Raw genomic sequence first — 17,323 nt, 5'->3', positions numbered from 1 at the left:
TAGGAGATCATTGTTATCATGGCTTATGTGATATGGGTGCTAGTGCTAGTGCAATACCCTATGACTTATATAAAGAAATTATTCATGACATTGCACCCTTTGAGTTGGAAGGTATTGATGTTGCTATCAAGCTCGCCAATAGGGATACTATTTCACCAGTTGGGATTGTTAGAGATGTTGAAGTCTTGTGTGGGAAGGTTAAATACCCTGTTGATTTTCTTGTTCTTAGTTCCCCACAAGATGACTTTTGTCCCATTATTTTTGGTAGACCCTTCCTGAATAATGTTAATGCTAAGATTGATTGTGCAAAGGATATTATCACCATTGGCTTAGATGGTATGTCTCATGAGTTTAATTTTGCTAAGTTTCATAGACAACCTTGTGATAGAGAACCACCTAGTAAGGATGAGATTATTGGTCTTGCTTCCATTGTCGTGCCTCCTACTGATCCATTAGAACAATATTTGCTAGACCGTGAAAATGATATGTTTATGAAGGAAAGAAGGGAAATAGATGAAGTGTTCCTTAAACAGAAACCTATGCTGAAACACAACGTTCCCGTTGAAATTCTTGGGGATCCCCCTCCACCCAATGGTGATCCCGTGATTGAACTGAAACAATTACCTGATAATCTTAAGTATGCTTATCTTGATGAGAAGAAAATATATCCTGTTATTATTAGTGCTAACCTTTCAGAGCAAGAAGAAGAAAGATTATTGAAAACTCTGAAGAAGCACCGAGCTGCTATTGGATATACTCTGGATGATCTTATCCCATGTTATGCCAACACAAAATTTCAGTGGAGAAAGATGCCAAACCAGTTAGAGATCCTCAACGATGACTGAATCCCAAGATGAAAGAAGTGGTAAGAAAGGAGATACTAAAGCTCCTTGAGGCAGGTATAATTTATCCCATTGCTGATAGTGATTGGGTAAGCCATGTCCATTGTGTTCCTAAAAAGGGAGGTATTACCGTTGTTCCTAATGATAAAGATGAATTGATCCCGCAAAGAATTATTACAGGTTATAGGATGGTAATTGATTTCTGTAAATTAAATAAAGCTACTAAGAAAGATCAATACCCTTTACCTTTTATTGATCAAATGCTAGAAAGACTATCCAAACACACACATTTCTGCTTTCTAGATGGTTATTCTGGCTTCTCTCAAATACATGTGTCAGCGGGGGATCAATCAAAAACTACTTTTACTTTCCCTTTCGGTACTTTTACTTATAGACATATGCCTTTTGGTTTATGTAATGCACCTGCTACCTTTTTAAAGATGCATGATGGCTATATTCTCTGATTTTTGTGAAAAGATTTGTGAGTTATTCAAGGATGACTTCTCCCTTTATGGATCCTCTTTTGACGATTGCTTGAGCAACCTTGATCGAGTTTTGTAGAGATGCGAAGACACTAGTCTCGTCCTAAATTGGGAAAAGTGTCACTTTATGGTTAATGAAGGCATTTTCTTGGGGCATAAGATTTCCGAGAAAGGTATTGAAGTTGACAAAGCCAAAGTTGATGCTATTGAAAAGATGCCATGTCCCAAGGACATAAAAGGTATAAGAAGTTTCCTTGGTCATGCCGATTTTTATAGGAGGTTCATTAAGGACTTTTCTAAAATATCTAGGCCTCTGACTAATTTATTACAAAAAGATATTCCTTTTGTCTTTGATGACGATTGTGTAGAAGCATTTGAAATACTTAAGAAAGCTTTGATCACTTCACCTATTTTTCATCCACCTGATTGGAATTTACCTTTTGAAAATATGTGTGATGCTAGTGATTATGCTGTAGGTGCTGTTCTAGGGCAAAGAGTTGATAAGAAATTGAATGTTATCCAGTATGCTAGTAAGACTCTTGATACTGCCCAAAGAAATTATGCTACTACTGAAAAAGAATTCTTAGCAGTTGTGTTTGCATGTGATAAGTTTAGACCTTATATAGTTGATTCCAAAGTTACTATTCACACTGATCATGCTGCTATTAAATATCTTATGGAAAAGAAAGATGCTAAGCCTAGGCACATTAGATGGGTTCTCCTGCTCCAAGAATTTGATTTGCATAGTATTGATAGAAAGGGAGCTGAGAACCCCGTTGCAGACAACTTGTATAGGTTAGAGAATGTTCTTGATGACCCACTGCCTATTGATGATAGCTTTCCTGATGAACAATTAGCGGTCGTTAATGCTTCTCGTACTGCTCCTTGGTATGCTGATTATGCTAATTACATTGTTGCTAAGTTTATACCTCCTAGTTTCACATACCAGCAAAAGAAGAAGTTCTTTTATGATTCAAGACATTACTTCTGGGATGACCCACACCTCTATAAAGAGGGAGTAGATGGTGTTATTAGACGTTGTACACCTGAGCATGAACAGGAACAGATCCTACACAAGTGTCACTCTGAATCATATGGAGGACACCACGCTGGAGATAGAACTGCACACAAGGTACTGCAATCTGGTTTTTATTGGCCTACTCTCTTCAAAGATGCTCGTAAGTTTGTCTTATCTTGTGATGAATGTCAAAGAATTGGTAATATTAGTAGACGTCAAGAAATGCCTATGAATTACTCTCTTGTTATTGAACCTTTTGATGTTTGGGGCTTTGATTATATGGGACCTTTTCCTGCCTCTAATGGTTACACTCATATTTTAGTTGCTGTTGATTACGTTACGAAGTGGGTAGAAGCTATTCCAACTAGTAGTGCTGATCATAACACCTCTATTAAAATGCTTAAAGAAGTTATTTTTCCGAGGTTTGGAGTCCCTAGATATCTTATGACTAATTGTGGTTCACATTTTATTCATGGTGCTTTCCGTAAGATGCTTGCTAAGTATGATGTTAATCATAGAATCGCATCTCCTTATCATCCGCAGTCTAGTGGTCAAGTAGAGTTGAGCAATAGAGAGCTAAATTTAATTTTGCAAAAGACTGCCAATAGATCTAGAAAGAATTGGTCCAAAAAACTTTATGATGCATTATGGGCCTATAGAACTGCATACAAAAATCCTATGGGTATGTCTCCTTATAAGATGGTCTATGGAAAAGCTTGTCATTTACCTCTTGAACTTGAACATAAAGCATATTGGGTTATTAAAGAGCTCAACTATGACTTCAAACTTGCCGATGAGAAGAGGTTTTTTGATATTAGCTCACTTGATGAATGGAGAACCCAAGCCTATGAGAATGCCAAGCTATTTAAAGAAAAAGTCAAACGTTGGCATGACAAAAGCATACAAAAGCGTGAGTTCAACGTAGGAGATTATGTGTTATTATTCAACTCTCGTTTAAGATTTTTTGCAGGAAAGCTTCTCTCTAAATGGGAAGGTCCTTATGTTATCGAGGAGGTCTATCATTCTGGTGCCATAAAAATCAACAACTTCGAAGGCACAAGTCCGAGGGTGGTGAACGGTCAAAGAATTAAACATTATATTTCAGGTAATCCTATCAATGTTGAAACTAATATTACTGAAACCGTAACCCCGGAGGAATACATAAGGGACACTTTCCAGAACATTCCAGACTCCAAAAAGGAATAGGTATGTGGTACGGTAAGTAAACCAACTCCAAAACAACTCCAATGGCAATTTTTATCAGTTTTGGAATATTTAAGAATTTTAGGAAGAAAGAAATAGTCTGAGAGGGACACGAGGCCCCCATGAGAGCGGAGGGCGCGCCCACCCTTACTGGGCATGCCCCCTGTCTCGTGGACACCTCGTGTGCCTCCCGGACTCCATTTTCTTGCACGTTACGTATTTTGGTCGGTAATAATTCATTATATAAACTCCCGAAGGTTTTGACCACCGTATCACGCAAATATCCTCTGTTTTTGTTTCGAGCTGTTTCCGTTTCAGATCAAGAGCACCATGACGTCGCCCTCCTCCAACAACGAAGACAAGGATGCTTGGATATTGAAGATAGAGCTGAAAAGACAAGAACCGGAAGAGATCAACAAGGATGTAGGGATAAAGAAGGCCATGGAGGTTCAAGCTCCGGCGGTGAAAGAAGAAGACATCCCTCAACCTTTACCTAACCACTTTATTCCAACAGAGATTAAAGCTTTCAAGATGATTGAGTTAGCTCATATACAGAACAAGTATCTCACACAGGAGAATATTTTGTTGAAGAATCATATCGCAGGACTCAAGGGCATTATCCGCAAGCTAGAGTAGCTTTTACGCTCGATGTGTGATTATCCACCATCATCATCACCACCTCTATCACCTTCGAGGACATAATCATATGGGTATGGGCACTCCCCTTGGCAACTGCCAAGCTTGGGGGAGGTGCCCCGATATCATATCACCATCACACTCCTATCTTTACCGTTTTATTTAGTTTGATCCTTTTAGTAGTATCTTGATCTAGTAGATTGAAGTTTCGATATCAAGTAGTTTTGAGCTTTGCTTTGTGATCGCTTTTTGTAATCGAGTCTGTGAGCTATCTATAATAAATATTAGTGTTGAGTCAAGGGCTTTTCTATGTTGCTATGATCCTAAGAAAGTAGAAAGAATAAAAGAGCTCATATTGATCTTACGGTTAGTGATGACTTCACACATAGAAAGTATGAGGCATAAAAGTTGTTGAGAGTTGATAAACGTAGTTTTGGTCATCGTTGCAATTAATAGGAAGTGATAAGGAAAGAGAGGTTCACATATTAATATATTATCTTGGACATCTTTTATGATTAGGAGCACTCATTAAGTATGACATGCTAAACGAGTTGACGTTAGACAAGGAAGACAACGTAATGGTTTATGTTTTCTCACATCTCAGTTAAAGTATATCGTCATTGACCTTCCAAACATGTTCAACTTGCCTTTCCCCCTCATGCTAGCCAAATTCTTTGCACCAAGTAGAGATACTACTTGTGCTTCCAATTATCCTTAAACCCAGTTTTGCCATGAGAATCCACCATACCTACCTATGGATTGAGTAAGATCCTTCAAGTAAGTTGTCATGTTGCAGGCAATAAAAATTGCTATCTAAATATGTATGACTTATTAGTGCAGAGAAAATAAGCTTTATACGATCTTGTTGTGGAAGTAATAAAAGCGACGTACTGCATAATAAAGGTCCACATACAAGGGGCAATATAAAGTGACGTTCTTTTGCATTAAGATTTTGTGCATCCAACCCTAAACGCACATGACAACCTCTTCTTCCCTCTGCGAAGGGCCTATCTTTTACTTTATGTTTTTACTTTATGCTTGAGTCAAGGTGATCTTCACCTTTCCCTTTTTCATTTTATCCTTTGGCAAGCTCCTCGTGTTTGAAAGATCATGATATATATATCCAATTGGATGTAAGTTAGCATGGGCTATTATTGTTGACATCACCTAAAGGTGAATACGTTGGGAGGCAACACAATAAGCCCCTATCTTTCTTAGTGTCTGGCTGAAACTCCATAACCATAAGTATTGCATGAGTGTTAGCAATTGTAGAAGACTACATGATAGTTGAGTATGTGGATTTGCTGAAAAGCTCTATTGTTGACTCTTTCTGATGTTATGATAAATTGCAATTGCTTCAATGACTGAGATTATAGTTTGCTAGTTCTCAATGAAGTTTCTGAACCATACTTGACATTGTGAATTAATTTTTACTTGAGTATAAGAAATCATATGATAAAATCTATATATGTTGCTGTTACAAGAATGATCATGATGCCCTCATGTCCGTATTTTATTTTTATCGACACCTCTATCTCTAAACATGTGGACATGTTTTTCAATATCGGCTTCCGCTTGAGGACAAGCAGGTCTAAGCTTGGGGGAGTTGTTACGTCCATTTTGCATCATGCTTTTATATCAATATTTAGTGCATTATGGGCTATTATTACACATTATATCTCAACACTTATGGCTATTCTCTCCTATTTTACAAGGTTTACCATGAAGAGGGGGAATGCCGACAGCTGGAATTCTGGCTGGAAAAGGAGCAAACATTGGAAACCTATTCTGCACTGCCCCAAAAATCCTGAAACTCCACGAAACATGTTTTTGGAATTAATAAGAATTATTGAGCAGACGAAATACATCTGGGGGCCCACACCTGGCAAGGAGGGTGGGGGCGCACCCACCCCTACTAGGTGCGCCCCTATCTCCTGGGCCCCCTGGTGGCCCCCTAGTGTCCATCTTTTGCTATATGAGGGCTTTTACCCGGGAAAAAATTGTGGGCAAGCTTACGGGACGAAACTCCGCCGCCACGAGGCGGAACCTTGGCGGAACCAATCCAGAGCTCCGGCAGAGCTGTTCTGCCAGGGACACTTCTCTCCGGGAGGGGGAAATCATCACCATCGTCATCACAAATGATCCTCTCATCGGGAGGGGGTCAATCTCCATCAACATCTTCACCAGCACTATCTCCTCTCAAAACCCTAGTTCATCTCTTGTATCCAATCTTGTATCAAAACCACAAATTGGTACCTGTGGGTTGCTAGTAGTGTTGATTACTCCGTGTAGTTGATGCTAATTGGTTTACTTGGTGGAAGATCATATGTTCAGATCCTTAATGCATATTATTACCCATCTGATTATGAACATGAATATGCTTTGTGAGTAGTTACGTTTGTTCCTGAGGACATGGGTGAAGTCTTGCTATTAGTAGTCATGTGAATTTGGTATTCGTTCGATATTTTGATGAGATGTATGTTGTCTTTTCCTCTAGTGATGTTATGTGAACGTCGACTACATGACACTTCACAATTATTTGGGCCTAGAGGAATGCATTGAAAGTAATAAGTAGATGATGGGTTATTAGAGTGACAGAAGCTTAAACCCTAGTTTATGTGTTGCTTCGTTAGGGGATGATTTGGATCCATATGTTTAATGTTGTGGTTAGGTTTACCTTAATACTTCTTTTGTAGTTGCGGACGCTTGCAATAGGGGTTAATCATAAGTGGGATGCTTGTCCAAGGAAGGGTAGTACCCAAGCACCGGTCCACCCACATATAAAATTATCAAAGTACCGAACGCGAATCATATGAACGTGACGAAAACTAGCTTGACTATAATTGCCATGTGTCCTCGGGAGCTTCTTCCTCATTATAAGAAATTGTCCAGGCCTATCCTTTTCTACAAAAAGGATTGGGCCACCTTGCTGCACTTTATTTACTTTATTTACTTGTTCCCGTTACAATTTATCTTATCATAGAACTATCTATTACCTACAATTTCAGTGCTTGCAGAGAAAACCTTACTGAAAACCGCTTATCATTTCCTTCTGCTCCTTGTTGGGTTCGACACTTTTACTTATCGAAAGGACTACGATAGATCCCCTACACTTGTGGGTCATCATACTCTGAAGCACAAGTGTGGTAAAAGGATAGTAACATTGCCCCTTTTCTCTTTTTTTTCTTTTTTTTCGGCGGGCTTCTTTGGCCCCCTTTTTTTATTTAGGCTTCTTTGGCCTCTTTTTTATGGGGCAATGCTCTATAATGATGATCATCACACTTTATTTACTCACAACTCAATATTACAACTTGATACTAGAACAAAGATATGACTCTATATGAATGCCTCCGGTGGTGTACCAGGATGTGCAATGATCTAGCATAGCAAAGATATAAAAAACGGACAAGCCATGAAAACATAATGCTAGCTATCTTACGATCATGCAAAGCAATATGACAATGAATGCTCAAGTCATGTATATGATGATGATGGAAGTTGCATGGAAATATATCTCAGAATGGCTATGGAAATGCCATGATAGGTAGGTATGGTGGCTATTTTGAGGAAGATATAAGGAGGCTTATGTGTGATAGAGCATATCATATCACGGGGTTTGGATGCACCGGCGAAGTTTGCACCAACTCTCGAGGTGAGAAAGGGAAATGCATGGTACCGAAGAGGCTAGCAATGATGGAAGGGTGAGAGTGCGTATAATCCATGGACTCAACATTAGTCATAAAGAACTCACATACTTATTGCAAAAATCTATTAGTCATTGAAACAAAGTACTACACGCATATTCCTAGGGGGGAGGTTGGTAGGAGTTAACCATCGCGCGGCCCCGACCTTCACGCAAAGATAAACAATCAAAATACAATGCACACCAATTTGGCTACATAGTTAGTAGACCATACGTGCATGCTTCGGGAATCACAAACCTTTAACACCAATATCCTTACTAAACACAACCATCTACTAGTACCTCCCACATATTATCATCTCTATATCGCAAAACTATTGCAAGGAATCAAACTATCATATTCAGTGATCCACAAGTTTTATGTAGGATTTTATTACTAACCATGTGAATGACCAATTCCTGCCATCCCTCTAAATTGATATAAGTGAAGCAAGAGAGTTTAATTCTTTCTACAAAAGATATGCCCACGCTATAACAAATATAAGTGAAGCAAAAGAGCATTCTATAAATGGCGGTTTTCTATGTGAAGAGAAATAGGCAATCCAAACTTGAAATGATATAAGTGAAGCATATGAAGCATTCTATAAAGCCATATTCAAAAGATATAAGTGAAGTGGAATGAGAATTCTGTAAATCAACCAAGGACTATCTCATACCAGCATGGTGCATAAAATAAAAATGCAAACTAAATGCAAAAGACGCTCCAAGACTTGCACATATCGCATGAACGAAACGAATACGAAAACATACAGATATTTGTTGAAGAAAGAGGGGATGCCTTCTGGGGCATCCCCCAAGCACAGACACTTGAGTCCTTGAATATTTACTTGGGGTGCCTTGGGCATCCCCAAGCTTGACCTCTTGCCTCTCTTCCTTTTCCTCATATCGAGACCTCCTCGATCAAACACTTCATCCACACAAAACTTCAACAGAAAACTCGGTAAGATCTGTTAGTATAATAAAGCAAATCACTACTCTAAGTACTATTGCAAACCGATTCATATTTTGTTTTTGCATTGTGTCTACTGTAATATAACTTTTCCATGGCTTAATCCACTGATAGAAATTGATAGTTTCAACAAAACAAGCAAACTATGCATCAAAAACAGAATCTGTCAAAAACAGAACAGTCTGTAGCAATATTAACATTCACCATACTTCTTCTACCCCAAAAATTCTACCCAAATTAGGAAAAATAAACAATTTATATATCAAGACATTACAAAAAGAATCAGAACCATTTTACAGTCCAGTAAAAAATGTAACATCGCGCACTACAGACAAAGTTTCTTTCCTGCACCGTACAAACCAATAAGCATTGTAAACATCCTAAAGGCAAACCTTGGCACATTATTTTTATAATACAATGGAATTGTACAAGGAGATAATTATTTTTGATGAAAAGTTTCTGTAATTAAGATTCACAAAGTTTCCGTGAGCATGAACAAAGTTCAAGGCTAGCTCCCACTTCAACAATGCTTGTCTTTCTCACTTTCACTTTCCTTTTTGAAAAGTTTTGGGTTCCCCTCTTTATTTTATTTTTTTGTTTTTAAACTATATAAAAGCACTCAACAGAAATAAATGACTCTCTAAAACTTCCGGGTTGTCTCCCTGGCAGCGCTTTTCTTTAAAGCCATTAAGCTAGGCATATAGTGCTCAAGTAATGGATCCACCCGGATCCCAAGGTATATCAAAGCCAATTTTAATTAAAAATGACTTGTAATTTAGTAGTGAGAACAAAGTAACATATATCAAGCAACAACGAAGTCTAACTCTCTTCCTATGCATCGGCATGTCATAAAAGAACAATTCATGCACACCAAGTAAAAGCCGATGCATAGTATAAGCAGTTTCCTGCAATTCTGTCATGTTGGAAACATAGAGAGGTGGAGATATAGTTCCTCTCTCATAATAATTGCAAGTAGGAGAAGCAAGCACATGCATATTATATCTATCAAAATTATCATGTGTAGTAGTAACATGCAACCCATCAATATAATCCTTAATAAGGGCAAACTTCTTCGATATAGTGTAGTAGGGAGAATTCAAAAAGATAATAGGACTATCATGCATGGGTGCAATAGCAACAATTTCACGTTTAACATAAGGAACTATAGCAAGTTCATCTCCATAAGAATAATTCATATTGGCATCTTGGCCACAAGCATAGCAAGCATCAAAAAGGGATATTTCAAACGAATTAAAGGGATCATAGCAATCATCATAGCAATCATCCTTTGGTAAGCATGAAGGGAAATTAAACAACGTATGAGTTGAAGAGTTACTCTCATTAGAAGGTGGGCATGGGTAGCTAATCTACTCTTCCTCCTTTTGTTCTTCGCTCTCCTCGTCATCTTTTTCATCCAATGAGCTCACAGTTTCATCAATTTCTTCTTCCATAGACTCCTGCAAAATATTAATCTCTTCTTAGACAGCGGAGGAGTCCTCAATATATGGTTTAACATAGGCATTAGAAGCATAATTATCATAACAATATTTAAATATAGCAAAATTTCAGATTTGTAGAGAGTAGCATCATACTTTTCAATCAAAGAAGCAATTTCATAAGCACCCTTAAAAGCAACAAATTCTTCAATTTGTTGAACATCATAGTATTTATAAACACCCTTAGCATATGAAGATACGATTCCATTATCACTGGACTCACATTGGTAGGGAAGGTGTTTCTTAGGGTATCTAGTAAAAGTTTCCCTTTTTGAGATAAGTGGTGTCGCACTTAACAAGCATGCTCATCTAAAGATTTGCCCTCAACTAAGCTAGTGGGGGTTCCAGCACGAGCACAAAGGGATCGAAGATGATCCAAGTAAAAAGCTTTGGGAGTGTGATAGATTTTGAGTGGTTCTTCAACCATTGGTTCAGTAGGTATAACTAATTTTTTTGGGTATTTTGCGTTTCCTACCCATAACTAAAGATAGAAAACAACTAAGAACAGCAAATAAAAATTACAAAGTGACAAAGCAAACAAGCACACACGAGAATATTCACCCCACGCTATGACTCCCCGGCAACGGCGCCAGAAAAAGGTCTTGATAACCCACAAGTGTAGGGGATAATTGTAGCCTCTTTCGATAAGTAAGAGTGTCGAACCCAACGAGGAGCTAAAGGTAGAACAATTATTCCCTCAAGTTCTATCGACCATCGATACAACTCTACGCACGCTTGACGTTTGCTTTACCTAGAACAAGTATAAAACTAGAAGGATTTTGTAGGTGTTGTTGGATAGGTTTGCAAGATAATAAAGAACACGTAAATAAAAAGTAGGGGATGTTTAGATAAAGAAGCAATAAAGTAAATATAGCAAGTGTGGAAAAGTGGTGGTAGGAGTTGTGGAATTGTCCCTAAGCAATTGACTACGTTACTAGACCGATAGCAAGTTTCATGTGGGAGAGGCATAAGCTAACATACTTTCTCTTCTTGGATCATATGCACTTATGATTGGAACTCTAGCAAGCATCCGCAACTACTAAAGATCATTAAGGTAAAACCAAACCATAGCATTAAAGCATCAAGTCCCCTTTATCCCATACGCCACAACCCCCTTACTCGGGTTTATGCTTTTGTCACTCAAGCAACCCACTATAAGCGAATCATGAACGTATTGCAACACCCTACAGCGAAAATCCCTCACGCTTGTGCGACACGGAGGGCACAATAGGAAAGAAACATAACCACAAGCAAATTAAACCAATCATAGCAATTCATCAATCACCGATAGGACAACGAAAATCTACTCAGACATCATAGGATGGCAACACATCATTAGATAATAATATGAAGCATAAAGCACCATGTTCAAGTAGAGGGACAGCGGGTTGCGAGAGAGTGGACCGCTGAATATAGAAGGGGGAAGGTGATGGAGATGTTGGTGAAGATGATGGCGTTGTTGGTGTAGATCGCGGTGATGATGATGGCCCCCGGCGGCGTTCCGGCGCCACCGGAAGCAAGGGGGAGAGAGCCCCCCTTCTTCTTCTTCTTCTTCCTTGACCTTCTCCCTAGATGGGAGAAGGGTTTCCCCTCTGGTCCTTGGCTCCCATGGCGTGGGAGGGGCCAGAGCCCCTCCGAGACTGGATCTATCTCTCTGTCTCTCTCTGTTCTGCATTCTGCGATTCTGCCCTTTCACCATTTCTTTTATATCCGGAGATCCGTAACTCCGTAATTCTGATTAGACTGAAACCTTCGCCCAGATATTTTATCAAGAATTAGCTTTCTTGCGGCCAAAGAAGAGCGTCAACCGCCTTACAAGGGGCCCACAAGGGTCAGGGGCGCCCCCCTGCCTCTTGGCCATCTCGGGCACCTTCTCGCATTGATTTTACTTCCCAAAAATCATAAATATTCCAAAAATAAGCTCCGTCTGTTTTTATCCCGTTTGGACTCCGTTTGATATTGGGTTTCTGTGAAACATAAAACATGCAACAAACAGGAACTGGCACTGGGCACTTGATCAATATGTTAGTCCCGAAAATAGTATAAAAAGTTGCCAAAAGTATATGAAAGTTGAATAATATTGGCATGGAACAATCAAAAATTATAGATACGACGGAGACGTATCAGCGACGTCGGCGAGGCGGCTGATCCAGAGGTTTTCGCCCTTCATGAAATCCTCGTGGTTGGCGGCTTCATTCTTCCGCAGATGTCTCTCCTTCTCCAGACTCTTGGTCAGGGTCTCCTCCCAGGCCTTGACCTTCGAAAGCGTCCCCTCAAGACCCTCCAACTTCAGCTTCAGGTCCTTGATGGAGTCGTTGGCGCGGGTGGGTAGCTCGGCCTTGCCAAGGACTTCGGCCTGCGCCTCCGTCAAGGCGCAACTGATCGTGTCCTTCACCTTCGCCAGCTCCTGGGCCTCGTTCTTCAGGCTGTCCCGCTCCAGCTCTAGCTCCTTCACCTTGTCGCCATGGACCAGAGCTTGAGCATCGAGCGCTTCCTTGTGCTGATGCTCCAGCTCCCGGGTCCGCTGCACGATGAGCTTCTCGACCTCCTCATCCTTGCCGCTGAGTGTGGCAGCGAGCGCCGCCTTACGATTGGCGAAGTCCTCCTCCTGGGAGTTCATCTCGGCCTGGTGCTGGTGCCGAGCGGCCTCGGCCCTGGCGGCCCGTTCCTTCGCCGCCTCTTGGGCCTTCTCGATGTCGGCCTTCTTCAAGATGAGCTCTTGCTTGCGCTCAGCCAGCTGGTATTGGGCAGCCCTCAACTCTTCGTGGGCCTGGCGGAACCAGGCCTGCGTCTTGGCGACACACGCCTTGAGATCCGCCTCCGCCTTGTCCGCTGCCGCCACCCTAGACTTCGCCTTGTGCAGACGGGTGCGGTGGAGCGCCTGGAGCTTCCAGAAGCTGGTGGCCATGGCCTGAAGAAGCTCCTCCTCCTGGGAACCGCCGCCACCGGTGCTTGGTTCGTCTAAATCCTCGAGCCAAGCATAGGCGAGCACCTCGTCGTCGAACAGCTCCCCTTCGGCCGGCGCACTGGTGCCCACCGTCCGTGGAAGTTGGACGAACAGGTTGTCGCCCACCTTCAAGTACCTGCCCAAGCCAGAGGCAGCAGAGGAGGAGGGTTGGTCATTGACCACCCCCTCCTCGACAGCAGCCTTGCCGGCCTCCTCGGCAGTGCCCTTACCGGCCTCCTCGCCAGCAGCCTCGCCGATTCCTCCGGCGGGCCCCTTGGCGGCATCCTCGGCAGCGGTCTCGGTGACCTCCTAGGCGGCGATCTTCTCGGCCTCGGCCTCCGCGTCCTTGGCGACCTCCTTGATGACGGTGTCGATGACCTCTCGGTCCACCGAGGGGGGATTTGGATACCGAAAAGGGGAGTGAGGCGAGGCCAAGACCAAGTTTCAAAAAGAAAGAAGGAAAAGCAGGAACAGAAAGCAGATGACTTACCCATGCCCGACTGAGAAGAAGAGGCCCCCTCCCCACCAACATCTGTTGCCGAGATGGAGCCACCGGCGCCCAAGTTCACCTCCTCCTCCTCCGTGCGCATGGGCTCGGTGCTTGGCGCCCTTGCCGGGGACGCCACTCGGGGCGATGTGGTTGATGGGGGCGGTGTGTTGGGGGTGGCCCTTGGTGGCTGCTCCTGCTGTCGTCCTCCTCCTGCAGCCACGACAAGGTCAGTGCCAAAAGATTGTACCCCGATGCACGTTGATGAGGAGTAAGTGGTGAATGCACGCTGGGGTCTAAGCCGGGGGCTGTGCCGGGGGCTGCTGTCCGGGCTGATCTCCACCACCGGCATGCGTGAAGCACCCGCCGGGGGCTGGTCGCTCGACGAGGCCCTGGCCCTCTTCACCACCCTCTGGGATAGTGTATCCCTGTCCCTACAAACATAAAAGCAAATCAGGAGAAGTAGCACAGTATGAAAGGACGGAGATTACGAAGGGCAGATGCTTACTCGTCCTCCGCCTCCTCTCCCGCTGCCTTCCTTTTCCTCCTTGGGCTGAGAGACCCAAAATCGAAGATGAACTCCGTGTCGACATCTGAGGGAGGAGGGGAAGGGGATGGAGTTCGGCAACGCTTGGACGAAGAGGAGGCGATCGCTTTCTTCTTTGCCACTGCGGTCTTCACCGCCTTCTTCGTTGTCGTGGCCCTCGTCTCACGCACGGACTCCCCCTGGGCCCCTTGCTGCAGTTTGATCCTACCGGGCTGGACCGGCTCGCCAGAGCTGGCCTGTCGCAGGACACGCCTCCTCCCCGTGGACGAAGGGTTGTCGACCTCAGCCTCCTCCTGGGTCGGCTCCTCGACCACCTCCTCAACAAGGGGGGCCTCGGTGTTAACGCCGCTAGCTTCCCAGGCAGACCCCGCCCACTAGGCGAGCTCCCTCTCCTTCGCGGCCGCGTCGGCCTCATCCTCCATGCTACCAGTGCTGCAGGCCTCCCTGGCGAGCTCCACCTCCGCCACCCTAGCAACGACGTAGTCCAGCTCCGTCTGGGTGGTGTCCTCGATCAGCAGCGGCTCGTCATGCCGTAGCCCTCTAACAAGTTGTCGAAAAATTCCTGCACCTCGTGTGCCAGGGGCTCGGCCCAGGATGGGTCGAGGCCGTGCACGTTGAAGACCGGCATCATGTTGAGGATGGCGGACTGGCAAGAGTTGTTGCTCAGTGAGAACACACCCGGCGACAACCCAAACAGGGGCCCCTGGATGACCTTGCCGGACTTCGTGGCCCTGCCGGTCCTCTCCACCCTGCCATCGCTGAACATATCAAGCTGGAAGAGCCTCTGACAGAAATGGGTGTGTCCCATCACTGTGAAATTATGCTTCAGGCCGAGGCGGAGCCTCATGATGTCGGCCGCATTCCTGAAGTCCCAGGTAGGCCTCGCCTTGTTATGCAGCGGGGCGATTCGGCAGTGGATGAAGTCCGCCCCAATCATCTCAAGGGTGAGCCCGACCATGGTGAGGCGATGGATCCTGGTGGTGGCGATCGAAAACTTCCCGTCGTTGGTGTCGAGGTCACTCCAGTCCTCGCCGTGGGTCGGCGGGCTCTGACGAACCCGGCAAAACTTCGGCGCGTTCTTCTCCTTGATCCAGCACCACCAACCCCGCCACTCCTCCCACCTCTCCTTGTGGGCACCCTCCGGATACGTGCCTTTCTCTTGGACCCTCGGGATCCAGGAGATGCTCCCGGAGAGGGCGCCCCCTGGTAGGAGGCGAGGGTAGAAGTTGTGGAGGAAGAGCGTCATGTTGGGAAGCACCCTAGCAAAGCCATCACAGAGGTGGGCAAAGAATGCCATGCACGCCATGGTGTTCGGCGTAAGATCCAAAAGACAGAAGCCGAAGGTGCGCATGACGTCGTTGAAGAAATCAAAGAAGGGGGGGGCAGAGCCCGCAAGAGAAGAAATCAACGAAAATGGGGTACCGATTTGGGCCGGCCTTGACGCAATTGGCGGGGATGACGCGCGTCGTAGGGTTCCCTATCATCTCTGCCCCCCATAGAGGCCTGAAGAAGTCCTTGAGGTGGATCCCATCCACCATCGACGGGGAGAAGTAGGCGAACTGCACCCGCCGCACGGCCGCCTCGTTCTCCGGCGCCTTCCTCTCCCCGGCATCCTTGGCCGCCCCCTTGCCCTTTCTAGTCTTGGGCGCCATGGTGGCTACGAGGAGGTGAAGGATCGAGAGCAATGGGGGCGCAGCGACGACGAGCAAAAGCGAGAGCTCAAGGAGGAAGAAGATAGAGACGGCGGTTCCGAGATTGGAGAAAGCGTAGAGGGTAAATGAGCGGCGTGCCTATGGTTATTCCTTTTTATGGGGAAGACACGGTCACCTCTTTATCATTTACTGCGACATGACGCCTGCGTGTAGCAGGCGCCCCATGCATGCCCCCCACGTCACGCATGACCCTCCACACCGCGCATTCAACGCGGGTCGTGGGGAAGCGCAACGGGCAAAAAAGTTACCGCGATAAATATCCATCCCACCTGCCCGCGCACCATTCTGGGCCTAGCCAAAAAATGCATCACGCTTATATGTGGCCCAGGCCCGGGGGCTCCTGTCGTTGTACAAAAGTAGGGGCTCTCCTTTGTACCCCTTTACTTGTGCACGAGCAGTCGGAGCCGCGCCCACGGCCACACTTAGCAGGGCAGAGGAGGGAAGCCAAAGCCACAAGACAATCAAGCAACGCCAAGACCAGAAACACAAGAAGCGGAGAGGCGCGAGGTAGGCTCCCCCGGCAAGACCCTTGCTGGGGCAGCCTCCGCGGCCCTGGCAAGAGCCTTGCCGGGGCAACTTTCCGAACGCCAGCAGAGCGCGCCACCCTTGAGTCCAAGCATTCCAACACCATCAACCACATTGGAACCAAGGCTCGGGAGGCACCTCTATGGTGGCATGCAGATCTTCGTGAAGATTATGAACACACAAAATCAGGTGAAGACCAGAAGACGATGATCCTCGGCAAGATCCATGCCATGGAAATCCACCAGACCTTTTGCAAGATCCTTGCCGGCAACGACTGCGATGCCACAGCAAGACCCTTGACGGGGCCCTGGCAAGACCCTTGCCGAGGACATCAGCGGGGCCGCGGCCAGGCCCACAACTGCCGAGACTCCACCGCCGCTCCCCATGCAACTGCTAGCCCAGCCAGCCAGGCGAGCACCTGCGTGGTGACGTGCGGCCTCCAGACCAACTCAGCAAGCACCTGCGTGGTGGCATGCAGATCTTCATGAAGACCCTGCCACTGCACCAGCTCAGCAGCCTACTAGTCTACATGGCGCTGCATGCCACGCTGGCCTGGACGCGTGGCTAAGTGAGGCGAAGCGGCGGCAGCAAGAAGGGCACGTCGGCAGTGCATTAAATGCATTTGTCCAGCGCTGCCAGAGGATAGACTCATCCACCATATGCACTTTCCACCTCCTGTGTGCCACTGTGGCGTCCCCTTTTCCTACAAAAGGAGGCCCGAGGCATACTGGAGATGGATTCAGCTTTTTGGACTACACACGCACCGTAGCTAGTTC

The sequence above is a fragment of the Triticum dicoccoides genome, chromosome 4B (genome assembly GCF_002162155.2).
Source record: "Triticum dicoccoides isolate Atlit2015 ecotype Zavitan chromosome 4B, WEW_v2.0, whole genome shotgun sequence".
Taxonomy (NCBI): domain Eukaryota; kingdom Viridiplantae; phylum Streptophyta; class Magnoliopsida; order Poales; family Poaceae; genus Triticum; species Triticum dicoccoides.
This window is presented reverse-complemented; position numbering follows the sequence as displayed.